We start from the raw sequence: 21,736 nt of genomic DNA, 5'->3' as shown, positions 1-21,736 counted from the left end.
AGGTGTTTTTGGTGAGATATCAGAAGGAAATGAGAAACATGCCACTGGAAAATAGAGGAAAGGTGATTCTTGTTATATAGTGGCAGAAAACTCATCTGGATTGCATCCTATAGTTTTATAGAAGTCAGAATTTGTAAGGGATGAACTTAGATATTTAGCTGAGGAGATGTACAAGCAAAGCGATAAAGGTGCATACTGGCTTCTCCCTGCTGATTATAGGAAAAGGTAAGAGTGAGATAAGTTGAGTGAAGATTATTAAACAAAAATAAAATAGGGCTTGATGAATTGGGAAATTTTCAGTCTATCCTGATTGTAAAAGATGTCAAAATTAGGAGATCCACTGTTAGGATAGCCTGTTCTGAAGAGTAGTCAAGGGTGACTAGACAACTATTGGCTAAAGCCTTCAAAGGATCAAAAGTGCAGAGTATTGCATCACACAGAGGAATTTTTGAAGAGACTAGACGTGTGACTTGTGAGTTCACTCAGCCATCTCAGCAGAAGCCAAGAATAGAGATGGAGTTTTCTAGATAAGATCCTAGTGAATAGTTTGTATTTATTAACTCAATACTTGACATGACTTATATTTTTCTATGTGATTTGGCTGTATGTAACCTAAAGAGGGGGTTGTGGGAACCTCTAACTTATAGCCAAGTTGGACAGTATTTGTGGGTAACCTGGGGATCTCCTCCTCGTCATTGGTGTCTGAAGTGGGCAGCAGCGTTGTGGGACTGGGCTCTTAACCTGTGGGGTGTTCATTAACTCTGGTTAGTGTCAGAATTGAATTGAATTGCAAGACACCCAGCTGGTGTTGGAGGATTTGTCAGGATCTATGGAGCTCAGGTAATTGGTGGAATTTTAGCTCATGGCCATCTCATAGTGGGCCCAGTGGATCCCCAAACCCATCTTGTGGTTATTTCCCCAGTTCTGGAAGGCGTAATTGGAATACATACACTCATCATCTGGCAGAATCCTCACATTGGTTTCCTAACCAGTGCAGTTAGGGCTATTATGGTGGGAAAGGCCAAGTGGAAGCCTCCAGAACTGACTCTATGTAGGAAAATATTAAGCCAACAGTAATATTCCATTCCTGGGGTAGATTACAGAGATTAATACCACCATCAAGGACTTGAAAGATGCAGGTATAGCTTTTGAACTGCTAGTAGGACTTAGTAGAGACTGAACACTTAACCATGAGCCACAAAGTTACCATGCTACCTGAGCTACCATTAATGAACCAGGTGTCATCTAAGCCATCAGGCCACAAATCTGAGTGGCACTCTTCCCCATCATCAAATGGAAGTGGTATTTGCATAATTTGGCTAAGTAGACCCTGAAGGTGCAAGTTAAGTTACATGAAGACATGGCCCAAATGCCCACGGTCCCTAATCCTGCTACACTGCCTTCTTTCTCCTATTCTGTATCTGTGACCTCGTGGGAAGTTCTCTATGATCAACTGACAGAGGAAGAGATGCCTCCGGCCTGGTTTATAGGTGGTTATGCGTGATATGCAGGCACCATTCAAAAGCGGACACAGCCACGACACTGATAGCCCCTTTCTGGATATGTGCATAATTCATATCCACAAAGACATTAAAATGCTTAGGGTATGTTTATGATTTTATAATCTGCATTATCAACAGAAAACTTCTATATTTGAACTACGTGTAAATGAAATCCAAATATTTCTCTTACGATTTTACACATTGGATGCTTGAAAATGTTTTCAAAGTTAGGGCCTAGCTCCATACATTCAAACCCTGTCTTTTCTCAACACTTACACACTTGCTGGAGACCTTGGGATACACTCATATCAGGCCCGGCCTTGCCATATTTTTCATATAGCTGGGTAAGTCAGAACAGTGGGTAAGTAGTAATATTCTTAGAAACCATTCTTTGATCAGGGTAACTAGCAATAACATCACTACACATGGACGTAAGTGCACATCACATAAAAATATTCCACTAAATTAAACTAAATATTTCTACAACTCAGCTTTCCCTTATCCAGGTCCTAAAAATGTCCATGGTCAGTATCAAAACCAGTAAACAAAAAAGGGTGTGTGAAGGCATGTATGTTTAAGTGAAAGTATTAGGAGCCTTAACCAATGGTGGTTAAAATAGTTTATTTTTTCATACACACACACACACACACACACACACACACACACACACACACACACACACACACACACACTTCTAAGGTTCTTCCCAAGGTCATGTAAAGAGCTCTTTGAAAGTGAGTAGCCCTAGATATTAATCTCCATTAGCTTCGTGGTATATCTATCTCTGCTTCATAGAAGGTGTGTTGTATATTTAAGGGTGAAAATAAGTTGGCCAAAACTAATGGTAGAAAAATATTCTAAGCAATGTGTATAGCATACACAGGCCTCCTTTGAGTTACTTGGGGGAAGTTCATACATGGGAAAATATAAGTATCTCTGTGTGAAGAAACAAAAGACAGTTTCAGAAGATAGAAAGAGGATGTCAAATCGTAATTTCCAAACAACTGAAAATAAAACTCTATTCGTCCATTATCTCTATCTATCTATCTATCTACCATCTATCATTAATCTATCATCTGCCCAGTACTGGGATAAGATTTCAAAGTTAAATATAGAACTGGTAAATACTCTATAGAAGAATAAAAATATAATATTTTCTACCTAACAAAAATAATTTGCACCTCTGGACGAAAATCAGTGGCAAGTCAGCAATTTTCTAAAAGTTACCATTCCTTTGCAGAGTCTGAACCTTAATAATGTTAATAGGGAAAAGTAAGTAAAATAAAATTCCATAACCTGTATCACCAGATAACCCATTAGGTGGGCTTGTTATACAGTGCTTTATTTTGTCATTGAAAGAGGAGGAAATAACTCTTCTAATTTTCAAATTTTGGATAGGTTTTCTCAAGGGGTGAGCTAGGGCACTCTTCAACTGTTAAGTAGTCTAGCTTGATGCCTAGACAAAGCAGTATCTTTGGGCTCTTCTATGCAAGGTAATAATAAGATTATTGCTATTTTGGGGCTTCCCTGGTGGCGCAGTGGTTGAGAGTCCGCCTGCCTATGAAGGGGACACGGGTTCATGCCCCGGTCCGGGAAGATCCCACATGCCGCGGAGCGGCTGGGCCCGTGAGCCATGGCCGCTGAGCCTGCACGTCCGGAGCCTGTGCTCCCCAACGGGAGAGGCCACAACAGTGAGAGGCCCGCGTACAGCCAAAAAAAAAAGATTATTGCTATTTTTAAATCTTAACACTCAGGTAGTAGGAGAAAGGGTAAGTCGTAACAAAATAGTCTGAACCGTTAAGCACAATTGTCAAGCACTATTACATTTGGGACAGTTAGGTGACAGTGGGGAGTTTATGTTATTGTCATAGAACAGAATTAAATTGAACCTGGTATAAATGGTCTGAACTCTTCAACCAACTGACAAGCTAATTATAATGCTATTAATCAAACCATTGGGTGCTCTTCTCTATACAAAAGTTTTCTACTCAAAAAGGATTTATGAGATATTTTCTTTTTTATTGCAAAATTCATGAAGCTTCTACTATGATTTATTGAAATCTACTGTATATGGAAAATCAATTTGGTAAACATTCTAACATTTTTCTGAAGATTTATGTTATATAAATTTGATACTTTCCTGTAAGCTTATATAATTCATTTTCCTTTCTTTTGAAATGTAGAATTATTTAAATAGTCCTTAGGGATATTACTATTATAGCCTCATCTATAAATGCTACTTTTTAAATGTTTTTTTTTCTTTTTGACTCTTCACCAATGGCAATGCCCCAAATAATAAAAATATTACCATGCTTTTTAGAAACGTTAAACTTTCAAATAAGAATGATTTTTAAATTTCATAAAATATAATGATTCAGCATTTCTGTTAGTTCAGAGTTTCTAAGTTTGCCGTGGCTTTTCTCTGCAGCAATAAGTTTTTATCCTGTGTGGTTCATATGGGAAGTCAAACCAGCCTTTCAAGCTGGATTTCCCCTGTTGATAATTAATCAACAGAGTATTCCCGAAATATCACTTAACTCATCTCCTGATGCCCTGCATGAATCATAGCTCCGGAAAGAAGCATCAGCACACTTCACTAATGGGATCAAATGACTAAAATAATGGTGCAACCTCAGGATTGCATCAAATTGAATTTAGAATTTGTTATGCTCAATCTAGAGCAGGGTTTTCCAAATATGGGTACATAAGGTATCATTTGCCTTTTTTTGCTCCTATTTTCTTTACCACCATCCACGGAGAGAACTGTTGAGGTGTTCCATTCCCCCCCTCCTGCACCAGTATTTCTGGACTTTGAAATTCAAATTTGATTTTTGAGTAGCGATAATCCTCTGGTGATAGGCAGTGTCAAGCCCTGTACGTGATTTAATTCTGGTGAGTAAAAGGAAGCATAGGTGGATCAGTGCGCTAGATTGTTACCGTTGTTGAATTGTACAACGTCATAGTTTGCAGCAACCAAAATTAGACCTGCCAGATTCCATTCTGGGTGAGCTGCTCTCAGAGAAAATAGCAAGATTTCTCTCTCTGGATCAAAACTAACATATGAAATAATGACTGTAGTTATTCACTGGAATTGAGTGGCATTTATTTCAAGAGTGGTTTTGGCAATTTAAATTTGTTGCATGATCTGTGAGGAATAGAAATATATGGAGAAAAATGCAGAAAACAGTATAACAGTTTTCAGACGCCTAATTCCTAAGCATGATTTCCTATGTGGTTTTACCATGCTGATAGCCCCTTTTCCTGGTGCTTGTCAGTTTGTTCATTGGCACATGCCAGTTAATCAAATACTAATGCTGAAAAATAGAAAAGACATGTTATTTAATTTTGGTTTATACTAATGACTTCAACTCCCATTTAACCAAATGTTTTATGTTTGTAAAATAACACAAGTACTTCCTTCTTTCTCTCCCTAAACACATGCATACACACATACACACACACACACACATACATACACACACACACATTTTCTGTTACTTGAGAATATAATCTAATTGATACATGGAAAATATTTTTCTTAATGTTTATAGCACTTTTAACCTCTACATATAATAATATTTTAAACTCTTTGGGGAGAGAAAAATATTCGATTAGTAGACTCTTGCAAATACCCAGCTTGAAAGATGCAGACATAATGGAATTTGTTTTTGTGCTTTCCTCTTCCCTGCTACAAATGTATCTCACTAGAATGAAACTCAATATGTTAAATGAAATTACTTGTTCCATTTCCTGAATAAGACTATATACAGAATTGCAAATCCCATAGTATTGAAAGTAGTAATTGTGGTATTGGTTGTTTCTGGCCTTGTCTCAAAGTTACAAATTATGTAGAGCTTTGATAAAATGTTGTATGATATCATGATGTCACTGCAAAAGTATTTTTTCATCTTATTTGAAAAACATGTAGTGATTGAGGACCCCTCATTTTCTTCCACCTCATGAGTAGAATTTACAAGGCAATGAACAAAAAGAACGGAAGTAAATACAAAGTTAACTTCCACTCATACTGTCAAGTGACAAAAGAATTTAGTGTTTAAAAGACCCTGAAATAGTAAAGATTATTTTCAATAAAAATGTGAATGAAAATGACTTCATTACAAAGCCAGTCCTAAAACTTTTCTAATGAGGTAGACCTTAAAGATATCTATGTTCATATTTCTTTTAGGGTATTGATAACAAAATGAGCTCTGGTGAATGTAATGCTCAGTTTAAGGTCACTGCATTTAGACTGTAAATGTATTAAATTATTCAAAAATATATTAATTTATTGTTATAGTAATAGCTAAACTTATTGATAATTACTACTGCGTGCCTTAGACCACTCTTTTTTTTTTGTAGCTGGGATCTCATTCAATCCTCAACAGCAATCCTAGGTGGTATTATTAATTTCCTCTATTATGAATTTGAGGAAATTAAGGCATAGAAATATTGGGAAACTTGCTGAATATCCTGCTTCTTTCCTTCCTAGATATACAAACATTAAGATTGCTTTTTACTTTTAACAGCATTGTACTGTAGTATAGAATTATATAAACTCATTTCCCTTTCAGAATGCCTAATGCTTTTTTGGAATGCAGCATTTGTCAATAGGCAGATTTGCAGCATGTGTTTTATACATCTAATACTAGATACTCAAAGCAAACTAACTTCATAATGTTATCAAAATCAGGTCTTCCTCCCTCACCCTTATATCTCCCACTTCCCCTTGCTGGTGTACAGATTTCCTGTTCATAGATCTGCCAATCTCCTGTTTATTTATTATGACCTGCTCCAATGGTCATCTTGGCAAGAAGCATCTCCGTGAGATGGTCCCCTAAACTCAGGTGATTATTTTATTCTTTTGCTACTGTTCTATTACACACACACACACACATATATTCATGTTTTGCTCTCTTTCCTTGACGTACAAAAAGGAGGAATATTCTGTAATTTCAGATTTCAGGAGGTTGTTTATCCCAAGCCTAGCTTCTTGTGATACTCTGTCTACTTCTCTGTCATTGCCTGTTTCCTCTTAGTTTGAATGTCGGCAACTGGTGCCTCTCCTGGAGCCATTAGACTAGCCATTGCAGAATGCTGTAAACCTCATCACAGAAATGACCCCAATACACGATAGTCATGTTTTCTAATGTGTGTGCTTGTGTGTGTGTGTATGTGTATTAAAGATGTCCAATATTCAGGGTTCTAAATCCACATTTCTACCAGAGCACAAACTTGTAATTAGGATTGGAAGTTTCCTGTCATTACTTTGAATCCTTTGTTGTTCAAAAAGTGACTTTTTTATACTCGAAATTCAGTGTCAGTTAAAAAAAGCTTTGTGATTTCTTAAAACCAATTTGACTTTAAACAATAATATTTTGCCAGCTTCTGAGGAATATATTAGAACAATATAAGATTTCTATTCTTATATCCTTTCTAGCTCTTCAAATGTTTTTGAAAAGTATGCTGACAGGTGATGAGTCAAACTGAGAACCAACTGCTCCAACTGTTTAATCTAAATGATAAGTGATTGCTTTGTTTTGAATACATTTCAACTAAGTACTCGAGTAAGTTTCTGAGATGTTTACTATTATTTATAGTAATATATTGTCTCAACTCACATGTTTACATATATATATTAATAGTAAAGTTCCTTGACACTAAAGAACCCACTAATTCTTTTGTTTGTCCCAAATATACGCCCCATTAAAATTGCAAAGTGTTACTAGCAAGAAGTGTGCTAGAGTTTGTCAATATGATTACTATTTTAAACCGGTTGTTTTGAAAAAATGTATATAAGATATGGTCAATGTATTTGGAACCAAGTGTTAACAGCAGGACAAAGGTAAATTTATATATTCTTTTTAAAAAATTAATTAATTAATTAATTTTATTATTTTTGGGTGTGTTGGGTCTTCGTTTCTGTGCGAGGGCTTTCTCTAGTTGAGGTGAGCGGGGGCCACTCGTCATTGCGGTGCGTGGGCCTCTCACTATCGCGGCTTCTCTTGTTGCGGAGCACAGGCTTCAGATGCGCGGGCTCAGTAGTTGTGGCGCACGGGCCTAGTTGCTCCATGGCATGTGGGATCTTCCCAGACCAGGGCTCAAACCCGTGTCCCCTGCATTGGCAGGCAGATTCTCAACCACTGCGCCACCAGGGAAGCCCAATTTATATATTCTTAAAGGAATGAAAACTATTGTTTTAAGGTTTTTTGAGAAAAGTCCTGGGAATCCTAGGGAGTCAACAAATGGGGTTCTGAATTTTATGAAATAGTATGTGGTTGTTTTCAGGAATGAGTTTGTGTGTTTTCCTTGGTCTTAAGATTTTCTTCAGGAATCCAAAGATATTCGTGACCCCCAAACCAATATGAACCACAGCAACAAAAGTTGCATGTTTTAAAAATTATTTTATTAATTCCAGAACCATGGTGAATAATATCACTAGTGACCGAATCAATCTGCCAAATAATGTCCTACTAATGTTAACTGTCCGTAGTCAGAATTTTCCTTTAGGAAATATAAGTTGAAACCTGGATTATAAACTAGGCGATAACTCTGAAATTATCTCATAGCTCTACTGGTATAAACCAATGAAGATGTTTACAGGGCACATAGAACATAATAAAGCTCATTAATTCAGTCATTTTAAGGTATGTATTATAATGACTAATTTGCTCTAAGTCACTTCTCTTGGAGCCAAATTTTTATTTTGACTTGAGACTTTATATTTCCAGTTATTTTCTTCTTTGCCTTGTCCGGGTATCTTATAGCCTTACTCTAATCATGTTTCTTCATTTCACTTTTATACTACAAAATAACACAGACTTTCTTTTTTCTTGTTTTAGTTTACGTCATAACCATGTGAGGTTTTATTCCTACTAAAACCATTAGGTTTATATTCCAAATCAATTTATCTATTTCATGTACCTTTTTATAACTTCTATAATTCGTCAGTATATTGAACCACTACCCCAGACTCACCGATTCTTAAAGGGTTCATCTGAGCATGTAATACCAGTTGTGATGTTAAGAGGAGGGAAGCATTATCCTTTATGACATGTTGTGGATAGACGAAAGAGTGTGAAATATGGAGAAAGGTTCATTCAAAAGGATTCTCCTTAGCCATGTGGCATTAAGTATCTCTCCTCTGTGTGCTTCCATTTTCACATCTGTAAATAACATTTCAGAAAATTATTGAGAGGATGAAATGTAAAAATTTATATGAACCAATTTCGTAAACTACACATTCTTGCATAAATGTTGCAATATTGTCACTATATTTAAGCTTATCTTACCTCATGAGATTATGAATCCTTCAAAGAGTGAGTTGTTTTTGGTTTGGGAGCTGTTTTTGATGACTTCACCCTGGAGGAAACAGCTTGCCTAAGGCTTGACATGTAGGCCTGCTGCATTGCAAGCTCCCTGTGCTCATTTTTGGCAGGTTGTGCTGATTTATTGAGCTATTTGATTTATTTAATGTACCATGCCTTTGACTGTATATACTCTATAGCAGTCACTCAAAATGCAAACAAACACATCATATGCCCTTTAATTACTCCCATCCCCCTTATTATCAATCACTGCCAATATCAAAGGAACAGCTGTTATTCATGCCATAAAATTAAGGTCAGTAAACTTGGGTTTGCAGGAGGGAACAGCAGCAATTCTGTTTAAACTCCTTCACTTTAATTATAAAACTGGTCCTCAGGAAAATGATATTCAGGATCAGCCTTGCTCAAGGTAAAAATGGAATGGAAAAGAGATATAATTGGGCAAGAGAAAGGAAAGAAAAGTAGGAGTAAAAGAAAAAATTGTTGAAAGAAGTGAGGAAAAGAAAAAATAAAGATAATATAGTAGCTCTTATGCTACTCATCGTGATTTAGAGAAGAATATAAGTAATGTTCAACACACACACACACTTGTAAAAAAGCCAATGGGCCAATCTTTGATACCAAATTACTATGTTTCAAGTTCTTGAACCTTACTCCATTTTCTTCACCTCTTTTGTTGCTGATTCATTATCTATTCTCTGTTTTCTTTTTATTAATCTTAACCATCCTTAAGTTTAGTAATTCTGTGTACATGTGCTTCTGGTAATACTACAAATATGATCAATCTCTACGACTTCCCATTGGTCTACTTTTGCAGAAAGCTTTCTGTCATCTTAATCCTTTTCTGTGCTCACAGAAAATACCCAACTTGAAAGGAGGCACTAATAGGAGAATGGAAATGCAACCAATTTTCCATCAGGTATTTTATCGGTGCTATACAATTTCAAGTCTGTCCCAGTTTTTCATACATTTGTGGATGAAAAGAATATAATATACCTTATAATATAATATAATATATAATATATATGAATGTATACAGGCATACCTTGGAGATATTGCGAGTACAGTTCCAGATCACTGCAATAAAGATAATATTGCAATAAAGCGAGTCACACATATAAAAGTGATGTTTGTACTATACTGTAGTCTATTAAGTGTGAAATAGCATTTTTGTCTAAAAAAACAGTATACATACCTTGATTTAAAAATACTTTATTGCTAAAATATGCTAACCATCATCTGAGCCTTCGGTGAGTAATAGTAGCAACATCAAATATCACTGATCACAGATCGCCATAACAAATATAATAATAATAAAAAAGTTTGAAATATTGCGAGCATTAAAATGTGATACAGAGACATGAAACGTGCAAATGCTGTTGGAAAAATGACACTAATAGGCTTGCTCCACACAGGGTTGCCACAAACCTTCAATTCATAAAAAAAAATGCAGTATCTCTGAAGCTCAATAAAGCAAAGCATAGTTGTGTACACTTGAAAATTCAAACAACGTTGCATATGCTCAATAACTTAGGACAGAATAGTGTTTTTGTGCTGTTGGGAGGACAGTATAACTTCTCAGCCTATATGTAGCCCTAACTCTGCTGGATAAATACATACCTGGTAGCAATGGCAGTTGCCTCACTGAGATTTTCTGAGCTTTGTTTCTAGGGGGTCACTCCTGAAAATCAGCATTTGAGGAATCTTTGTATTTGTCCGAAGGGTCTGAAGTGCCTTCAAACTATTTTCCTCTCATTTAGTCAATCACTTGCATGATGTGGCTAATCTTCTGCAATAAAGCTTTTCAAGTTTTAATGTTAATTCAGTTATAGGGTTCGATAATAAGAGGTATTTAATCAATTCTTGTTGATTTAATAAAATAAATTTCCATTCATTTATTGACAACTCTATAGGAAAGGATGTAGTCATCACTGTGTGAAATAAAAAGAATTACAAATAGTCAAAATAACTGTATAAATATGGAAGCCAGTATTATTGACAAATTACATGGACGAATGCTTGTATGTTTCCCTTTTAAACACCACAGAAACCTTTGTGATAGGAATCATTAACTCAGTTTTTATCTATGAGTAAAATTAGATGCAGAAGAGTTAAGAAGTTACCTACTTGTGCTGAGTCACTCTATAAAGGGAAAGGCAGATAGCATTGCCACCCAGGTATCTTGAGTGCAGGACTACACTTCTTCCACTATACCATATATAAAAGTTTGGGTAACTGTTATTTTTTTTTTAAGTGAAGCCTTGAAAGTTCCAAAATTGTTTGCTAAGTAGGTTGAATGATTTTGGTGATAGGCAATGAATTGTTCTGTGTCCATTTTTAAAAAACCAACAGATGTTCCTAAAACCAGTGAAAAATAGAAAGTGCATCTCAAAAAAGGCACAAAGTAACAAAGTAAGTTTGAAAGGGAAAGTTTGATTTTCTATTTTTATAGCACTTCTCTTCTTTAAGAAGATACACTTCTGAGGTTTTTTTTTTTTTTTTTTTTAATTCTGGAACATACCTCTGATTTTTGATTTTGAAAGTATTCAGAGGAGACCAGTTCTTCAAGTGGAAATTGTCACCTTGAGAATATGGATGATTTATCAGGTGCAGATTTTTTGTTTCTTGCAGAATGTCTGATGAGGTGAGATTCTTTCCTAACAACATCTTACGAATTAGTATCAAAAACCTGAACAATACCATTGAAATCAAGGACATTCCTCAGAAAAGCAATCAATTGTTATGGAATAGATAATGTGTTTCCTTGCAAAGCAAGAGAATAACTACCATGTGGATGTTATTAATCTTCCCTGAAATCATTTTAACATTCCAATGTCCTGTATTAAACTATTTTCTTTTTTTCTTTCTTCTTTTTAAGGAAACCAAAAAGTGTACTGATTTATTGTCAAATTACAGGCAGCTGTATAGCTCAATCAAGGAGATTAACTATTTTCCAATAAGTCAGGCTTACAGTTTGCACCATGTAGTAGAAATATGTCTTAAAATTGCCCTTTTGCCTGGTAAAAAGGAGTTAGACTGGTAAAAGGAAATGACGCCATTTAGTAGCCAAAGTCAGATATGTCTATATGTATGTAAGTATATGTGTGTATTTCTTTTCTAAATTAATATATACCTAGGACAAATTTTTAAAGAAAATATTTTAAAGAGCTCCATGTTAAGCAAACAGTAATGCACTTCTCTTCAATACTATTTCAATTTTGTCATTTCCTCATGATAATTTTAATTTAGTGGCAGATACTCTTGAGAGAATAATTCGTGAGTTTATGAGTGTACCATTGCTGCTATAAATCACTTTAGTTGTAATAATGCTGGCTTTCATGTGCACTTTTAGATTATATTTATTTACAGATACTATTTGTAAATCAATCTAAAATAATATTTATTCATCATATATGCTTAATACAATGGCAGTCATGTATTTTTTACCAAGTTAAAATCTGATCTTCCTAATTATGTTTTCCTTCTGATTTTACTGAAGTATATTTGTAGTTAAAAAAAGATCACAAATTGCCATGCTTCACATTTGATGTTACACTTATTTTTTATTCGCTTAGCACTATCTTACACAGAGTATACTTTGTTTTATTTGAAAATTCTCTGAATTTTGAGTGCTTGATTTCATTTTCATTTATCAGCACATTAAGGATAGTGATATATTATGCATATTTATTACTTTCTTATAGCCTATTCTCTGATGAAGGTGGGAACTCTATGTTAGTACAGTAACTAACCACTTATTATTTCAAAATATGGGCTTATTCATTTCCTTAGCATTTTTAAGCATTGTGTTGGACTCAAGGTATAAAAAATTGGTGAAAACATATTCCCTGACCTAAAAGACTTCACAGTCACAGGAAAAAACATCTCTATGGAAATTATAATAAAGCATGGTAAGTATTAGGATGGAAGTGTGTGGCGTTTCCGACTCTGTATATAAAATGAGGTTTTGAACTCTGTCTGTGGTAGTCAAGGAGCCTAGGTAATGCTGAAATTGAAAGTTGGAGATTGTGTTAAAATACGTCCTGCAGGCCAGTACAGGAAATCAGAGAGGGGAATGATGATGACGCTTACGAAGTGTATGACATAAGTGTGTGTAATTTCATCATCAAGTGAAGTGTCCTAAAGGGGTAGTGATGGGTGTTTATTGAATGGTAAAAGGAAAGAGTCAGTGGAATAATCATGACTTAAACATAAACAATCCATGGATGACTAAAGAATGCCAAGCAGCAGTCAACTGTTTGAAGAGTGTTTAACAACCTACCTGACACTAATGAAACTATATCACATAGATGACTTACCTGCAACCATTCTAGTGCTTAATTTTTTACTTTAGTCTGAGACATTAATATGTTGAGACATCTCAACGTGGATGCATTTCTCTTGGAACACAAACAAATCAAATCAGTTAAGAGATTATATTATATATCTTAAAACATATTACTGTTTCTCTTTAGTCTGTTTCTATGCTGAGTCCGCTGTAACATCTTTTTTTTTTTTTTTTTTAATTTTTGGCTGTGTTGGGTCTTCATTTCTGTACGAGGGCTTTCTCTAGTTGTGGCAAGCGGGGGCCGCTCTTCATCGCGGTGCGCAGGCCTCTCACTATCGCGGCCTCTCTTGTTGGGGAGCACAGGCTCCAGACGCACAGGCTCAGTAGTTGTGGCTCACAGGCCTAGTTGCTCCACGGCATGTGGGATCTTCCCAGACCAGGGCTCGAACCCGTGTCCCCTGCAAAAACAGAAACATAGATCAATGGAACAAGATAGAAAGCCCAGAGATAAACCCACTCACCTATGGTCAACTAATCTATGACAAAGGAGGCAAGGATATACAATGGAGAAAAGACAGTCTCTTCAATAAGTGGTGCTCGGAAAACCGCACAGCTATTAACTAGAGATTATGGAAATGTAGGGAAAGGTAGTAAAGTTTGATGGTGTGGCAGTTAAGGTAAAGGCTTGTCATTATAGTTAATCTGTTTGATCTCCAGCCATGCTCAGCTGTCTGGTTATAGGCATTAAGTTAATGGAGAGTTGGGTTGATTAAGTTTAGATTTTTTTTGTTGAGTGGGCTAATTCTGAGAGAGAGAAGGGCAAGGGAGTGATTCTAGTATTGACTTATGAATAACAAGGATAATCTAGGTAAGAATCTAAATAAGAAGAGAAATGGACTCTAAGAGAGGATGAGAATGATGGAAACATTGGAGAGTTGTTCCAGACACTCTAAGAGAGTTGTTCAAGTCACTGTACAAAAGCAGGTCTTTCTAAACTTTTCAAAGTACTGTGGCAGATAGGTTATAATGCTTGTAAGAAGTAACTGATCTGGGGGCCCTAGCTGTTCATAGCTAACCAGGCCTCCCAGAGCATTAGGAAGATCAACATTGCCACACATTTATATTTTTATTTACTGCCTTTTAGTGTACCATCCATTTTAAAACCTTATATGAAAGGAGGTTATAGTAGACAAGGAATGGACATTTAAACAGATTATGGGAGAGTCTGACCTTCATTGTTAGGGTAAAGCCTTGTCATTGATAGATTTTTTAACCAATGGAGTTCAAAATAGATTTGGCTTTAGGGTAGAAAATGGATTTTCAGGAGGCAAAGAACATGGAGAGGTTATTCAAATAGTCAAATAGGAAAATATTGTGGCTTTTATTAAGTTGGGAGAAATGGAAGACTTGTGAGAAATAATTGGACTCAATCTAGTCATGGGATAATATTAATTAAATTTGATGATTGACAGGATGTAGAATCAAAAAGAGATGGAGGAATCAAGGTTGATACCTCAAATTTCTGGCCTGATTATCTACATGGGTGCAGAGCCAACTGCTGACTGAAATATGGGAAATGAAGTTTTGGGGAAAAATCAATGTAATTTGGGACATGCAAAGAGAAATATTGAACAGGTGGTAAAGATTATGGGTTCAGGGAAAAGATCAAAAATGGAGATAAACATCTGAGAATAATCTGTATATATATTGCATATAAATTGAATGCCTGTATACCTCACAGTCATTGGTTACCCGTGTGGATTTGTTCATTTACATGAGTGTATTTCTTGTAAATTAAACTAAATACAACATAGTTATATGTTGAAAACATTTAAAATTAGAGAGTAAGCAACCCTGGATTCTCTACAATGTGTTCATCAGGCCTGTGACAAAACAATGATGGTTTCTAGTTGCCTAGTAGAGTTACTATCAACAATAGTACATGCAAAAAACAGTGAATCTTTGCAATTCCTTGGATTTAAATATATTTAAATAATATGGCATTCCATTTTCCTAATCTCTACAAGTATATTATTCATTGAATTTAATTAAACTTAATTGAATTATACTGAGTGTCTTGGCATATAGTTTTTCTCCTTCTAGTTTTTTTTTTTTTATAGCTTCTTATACATTTCTGAACATATTAGGGCGAAATTTCTTCCTTTGCATGCAATGGATTGATTGTCAACTATAATTTAAAAGCTTTTAATGAGACACCCTGCATGAATTCAGAGCTCCACGCACAGAGGCAAGACAGATTGTCATTCAGGGGACATTTTAGGTTTATACTGCACCCATAGAATCCAAATATGCCGGATCTGCAACATAAAAAGGTGGGGATGGGAACAGCCACTCTGAGGTTTTATTTTTATCTTGCATGTAGGTTATTGAATGCTAATTTTTTTGTTTCTCGGATGCCATTCCTCCTTACTTGTTGAGGCCCATATTGTATTTAGATTTAACCAAGATTAAAGCAGAAACAATTATTAGGAATTTATACTTTTAAGTTCCCCCTTCCCCCTGATCAATAAAGAACGCTTGTCTCTTAAACGTTCATCATATTTTTGAATTTGAAATATGTATATATCATATATATATGAAACAAGACACTATTTTTCTTAAGAATCCACCTTAAGGTGGATATATTATAATTTGTTTGGTCAATCTCATTCAGGCATTTCACATTTTTTCTAGTTATAAAGAATATAGTAATTTAAGTCTATATATTTGTCTAAGCATGCACTTTGGCCATGCCTCATAAATATTAATATGAGGTATTCTTATTGGCTTTATAATATAAATAATAAATATAAATATGTAATATATAAATAATTATACTTTTGAGTTTATTGTTAGTTCAAATGAATCCTTTAATAATATTGAAAATTTGGATTTTCCCTAATTATTATCTTCATAAACAGTGCTGCAACAAACACCTTTGGTATAATTTTTATGTATTTGTTTCATGATCATTTTTTTCTACCAGTTATGGGATTTTTGTTTTAGTGTGAATGTATGATTTTACTGCCTTTTAAAACAGGTAAAGGATTATGTCAATTAATATACCCACTAGATCTGTATGTGTGTGTGCATGTATATGCATATGTGTGAGAGACTGGCATTTGATTAACAACCGTCCTTGATTTATATCACAGAACAATGATAATCCGAATCCTTCACCCTGCCTGCTTCCCTAGCATCATCTTAGGAAACTCTCCCTTATCACTAAATGTTGAACAAGCTTCAGGGCCTTCATTTATGGTGTTTCTTCCAGCTGGAATGTTCTCCTTTGCTCTTTATATCCTGGATCTTTCTTATTCTTCAGTTCTTTGCTTAAATTGAATCTCAAAGAGTAGGAACCTGGTTTTCTCTTTAAGGTACCTGCTCCTCCAAATCACTTTTCTTTCTCACAGCCCCCTTCCACTGCATTCATCACAGTTCACAAAATTTAATCATATATTTGTTAGGACTTGCTTATTTTCTCTTTCATTCCCTCGGTTTACAATTCCATTAAGGCTCAGAGATCTTGTCCTTTTCATTCATCACTGTGCATTCAGATCTGAGTATGGTGTCTAGAAGTTAATAGGGTTAGGTGAATGTTTGCTGAATTGATGGGCAAATGCATGAGTGAAGGAATGACTAGAGGTAGGAGACTCTTTAGTTGTCCTTTTCAGTGAATGACTAAAGGAAACTAAATACATGTAACTAATAATATTTCAAAATTCATTGTAGTTACAAGTTTCATTATTTTTTTAGGTTAGTCAATAAATTATATAATTAAGAGACATCCATAGGAAACACAATTTAAACAAGTAATCACCAGCTCAGTGATAGGGTAGTATTTTTTCAATTCATCTTGTCATTGACTTGTTTATTGGCGTCGAACCAGAGAAGGAACGGACTAATATTTCACTATTAGAAAACCTACCACACAATGAAAATATTTAATCAATTTAATAAATATTTCTCAAACGATGTTTAAGAGAAATGATTGTTTTCATAGCAATATTGAAATTTCCAAGTAATTGCAACTGCAGTAAAAAATTGATTGCTAATGAACTGTGTTTGAGATCTAAGTAATGTACAAATGTTTTTAGACAGAAGATCTTTTAATGTTACCTACTATTAACTCTATTCTGAAACAAATATAATTTTAAACTATTTTAATTGATTTTTTTCCCTGAAGTTTTTTTTTTCCTGAAGTTTTGCTGGTCCTTTACTGTTATCATATAGTGCTATTAAAGGGTATAATTTTGCAATTGTCACTTATAAAAGACAGCCTTATTAGAGTAGGCTGAATGACTTATTTTTCATTTAGAATTGTAGCCAATTCATCCCCACATGTCACCATAACAGTCACATTTAAACCCTAAAGAATTTGACAGTTACTCAGTTCACAGTTCTCAGACGTCACTTGTGTTTCCTCTCCTCTTCTTTCCTTCTCTTCTCTTCTTCTGCCTTTCATCTAAAGGAGACACAACCATGAGTTTGAACAAAGTGGTGTTTCTGTCCTTAAATAGCTAATAGTTACCTTCAAGTGACCTTCAGAGGTGTCCTGTTTACCGCCCGTTTTGTGGGTGCTCAGGTTCCAGATCAACTTCATAGGAAATACACATCCACTTTTAATGACGGGGTCCAGGTTGTTCTGATGAATGTCTGTCCCCTAGCCCTGATTGACACCAGCAGGCTGTGGAGGATGACAGATTGTCAGACAACAGATCAATCTGTTTTCTCCATTAAGTAATGAGGAATGAAAGGGCAGAGGCTTGGGCATGGGGGGCTTTCTGTGATTACCTGGAGGCCTACTAAAGATGTTTGTAAATCAAGCATGTCAGCAGTCTGCATATGCTTATTATACATGCAGTAGTGGGCATGTTTGAGTGATGAGAATCGAATACTCAACAGATAGCTTCAACAATAAAACCACAAATAAAGATGATGAGAAGAAAGGTATTGAACTAGCTGTGAATGTAAAACTTAGCATCCCCTGGGGATGGTAAGAATATGCTGAGTAGAGAGACAGAAAGTATTAATAAAACAGCCTGAATTGTAGACATTTGAAGAATAGGAAACTGCATTAATTATTACTTATTACTCTTTTTTGCAAGTGGTTTTTGGTTGACAATGAGGATTTATGGAATAGCTTGAATTATAAAACATTTGTCTTAGGGTATACTTCACAGAGGCTGTGCCTCGGAATTTTCAGGCGATATGTATTTTATCCAGTTTTGTCAATTCAAAATTCCAAATAGAGACCTATGAAAAATCTATAGCTTTCAGGGAAATGATAGATATTTTCTATATTCCTAGACTCAACAAGCTAGAATTTATATGCCATTTTTTGGTTATATTATGTGCTTATAAAACAGTAAGAATAAAAGTTTGGGACTTAGGATGGACCCATGCTGATGCTATGATTATTAGGTGACCTTAGAACCTGCCTTCCAGAATGGGTATATAGCACCTTAGGAATGTTTTTGTTTGTTCTCTTGATTTCACAGTAAACACAGTGTAGTTGGTTTAACCAAAAAGAGACATTTCTTAGCAAGACAGAAGGAACATCTCTAACTGTCTAAGGAACAGGATACCATTAAGCCATAGAAACAGATTTTAGCCTGGTACATAGGAAAATCAATCCATCCATCCATCAATCTCTCATTTGCGTTATTCCTCCATACAACCCCTTCTGTTCTCTTCATACAGACCATATATATACTTCTTTTACTTTTAACATCTTTATTGGAGTATAATTGCTTTACAATGGTGTGTTAGTTTCTGCTTTATAACAAAATGAATCACCTATACATATACATATGTCCCCATATCTCCTCCCTCTTGCATCTCCCTCCCACCCTCCCTATCCCACCCCTCTAGGTGGTCACAAATAGATGCTTTCCATATTTCAGTTTTAAAAAAATCTTCCGTCTTTAAATATGCAGTCACATAAAAGGAATTATTAAGTCTACATTCCAAATCTCCAAACCAAACATTGGTTAGCCCAACTTAGGTCAGATGCACATCCAGTTGTGGCCAAAAAAAGTGAAAAGCCAAGTATTCTGAGTATACCTGTGACCATGCAGACAAAGGGAAAGGCCGTTCCCAGAGAATGGAAGACATTTGCTCCCAAAGGAGGCTGTCTTGACAGTCAAAACAATAAGTTTCTACTATAAAGGATGTTTCTGAAAAATTCCAGTGCAAGGAATAATTGTGTATGGAACCTTATTTCCCATAGACTTTTAGTACAAGATTGTTGGTGCCTCTGGGAAAAATTATCACCCCTAAAACAAATACAGATATATTTGAGATTGTAACAAATTTTTAATTACCAGAAAATTTAAGGACCCAAACATTTATTTTCATTGAATACTTACAAGGACTTACCTTATTAATTGCAAATGAGAAAACATCAGTGTATAAAGAACCTATGTCTTAAAGGCTTATAATAGTTGCCACTGGTGTTTGGAAATGATGCAGGTTAGTCTATGCTAATGGTAACACAGGTTTAAAAAAAAAAAAAAAAAAAGCAGCAGTAAGAATGCCCAGTATGAGGGACAAGGTGTATTGAATTGCTTGCAGAATTAGCCTGTGAAAGCTTTGTAAAGCACTGGTAATAAACTATATACTGAAATAAGTTCCTGACTTGTAAATTGTGTAATTCTAACTTCAATATATTATGTTCATTTGAAATGAATGAGTGTCTCAACAGAATTTTACCATCTAATCTATTTGGTAGTTGGCTCCTCAGTTTCCTCATTTCTGTTTGTTTGCTTTTTCAATATAAGCCCCTTGAAATTACAAGTTTAGAGATTATCTAGTATAAATTTCCTACACTCCACAGGGATTTTTCCTGCTGTGCTTTTCTCTGTCAGTCCACACAGACATCTCCGTGACCTGAACCAAATGTCAGGGTTCCCAGATAGACTACTTGTTCTGCCCACATAAGCCCATCCCCCAAAACTGAACCAAATAAGTGTTTTAAACTTCATGTTCTCACAGTCCTTCTGTCTTTGTTAGAGAAACTGGTATAATGGAATATTAAACTCTAAGTTTAGAATGAGATGAAAAATAATAGACATCATATGCCAAAATGAGTTGAGAAAAGGAAATCTTGTAAAATTAGCAAAAAAAGGATGTACTAAAACCTCATCACATGTCTAAGTTTTCTTTCACACTAAGGATTTAAAATTGTGCATGTGAAGATTCAAGAGAATTTAAGATTATTTAGAAAAAAACAGCCTTGAATCATAAAAAGACAAGAGATAAGTGTTGGTAGTGAGGATGTGGAGAAAGGTAACTCTTGTTCACTGTTGACGGGAAATAGTAAATTGGTGTAGTCACTATGGAAAACGGTACAGAAGATCCTCAGAAATTAAAAATACTATATGATCCAGCTATTCCACTTCTGGGTATATAGCCAAAGGAACTGAAAACAGGTTCTTAAAGAGATAACTTCACCCCCATATTCACTGCAGCATCGTTCAGCATAGCCAAGATAGGAAACAACCTGAACGCCCATCAGTGGATGAATAGATAAAGATGATGTGGTGTACACACACACACACACACACACACACACACACACACACAGGAATATTATTCGCCCATGAGAAAGAAGGAAATCCTGCCATTTGCAACAACTTGTATGAAACTTGAGGACATTATGCTAAGTGAAATTAGAGAAAGACAAATACTGTTTATTAGTTATATGTGGAATCTAAAAACGCCAAGTTGAGAGAAACAGAGTGAAGTGGTGTTTATCAGGGATGAGGGAGATGGGGGGATATTTGTTAAAGGATACAGTCATCTATTTATAAGATTAACAAATTCAGGGAATCTCATGCACAGCAGGGTGATTATACCTAATAACACTGTATTATGTACTTGAAAATTGCTAAGAGAATAGATCACTAAATGTTCTCTCAAAAAGAAATGGTAATTATATGATGGGACAGAGACATTAGCTAACGATACAGTGGAAATAATTTGGCATTAAATGTATCAAATCAACAGGTTGTACACCTTAAACTTACACAGTGTTATATGTCTATTATATCTTAATAAAGCTGTATAATTGTTTTCAAAAGAAAGAGCGAGCTGAGCCTTGGATATCTTTATCCCTTCTCCTGAGAGCAAGAGTTTTAAGGTTGCTTTCTATGTCATCTGAAGTCAAGAGAGAGTATTTCTCAAGAACCAGATATGGGCCACCTGTCTGAAAGAATTCACATGGAGCCCTAGAGAATCAGTAATCCAGGAGAAGCTGTTAGGGGTGATGGAACCTCTAAAGGGTCTGACTGAATAAGCAAAAGTCAGGGCTGAGGAAGAGGGCCAGCTGTAGGAAAATCCATCACTCTCAGCCTAGGAAGTACAGTTAGAGTTTTTCAATAGCCGCCACAGCACACATGCACACACATATACCTTGAAAGGGAGAAAGGGAGTCAGCTTTAAATCAGCCAGATGTAGAATGCAGAAGATCAGCAGACAGCAATGAACAGGCAAGTGAAAATAGCCTAGCTCTGTTTATATTTTACTACCCAAGCCCTTTTAATCATCAGGTGAGTGGGGTAGGATGTAATCAAGAAAGTGGAAGCCTATCTTCTAGGGACTTCTCAAGCGGCTGCAGG

The sequence above is a fragment of the Tursiops truncatus genome, chromosome 6, assembly GCF_011762595.2.
Source record: "Tursiops truncatus isolate mTurTru1 chromosome 6, mTurTru1.mat.Y, whole genome shotgun sequence".
In the NCBI taxonomy this organism is placed as follows: domain Eukaryota; kingdom Metazoa; phylum Chordata; class Mammalia; order Artiodactyla; family Delphinidae; genus Tursiops; species Tursiops truncatus.
The sequence above is the reverse complement of the archived record's forward strand: the minus strand, read 5'-3'. Positions refer to the sequence as shown.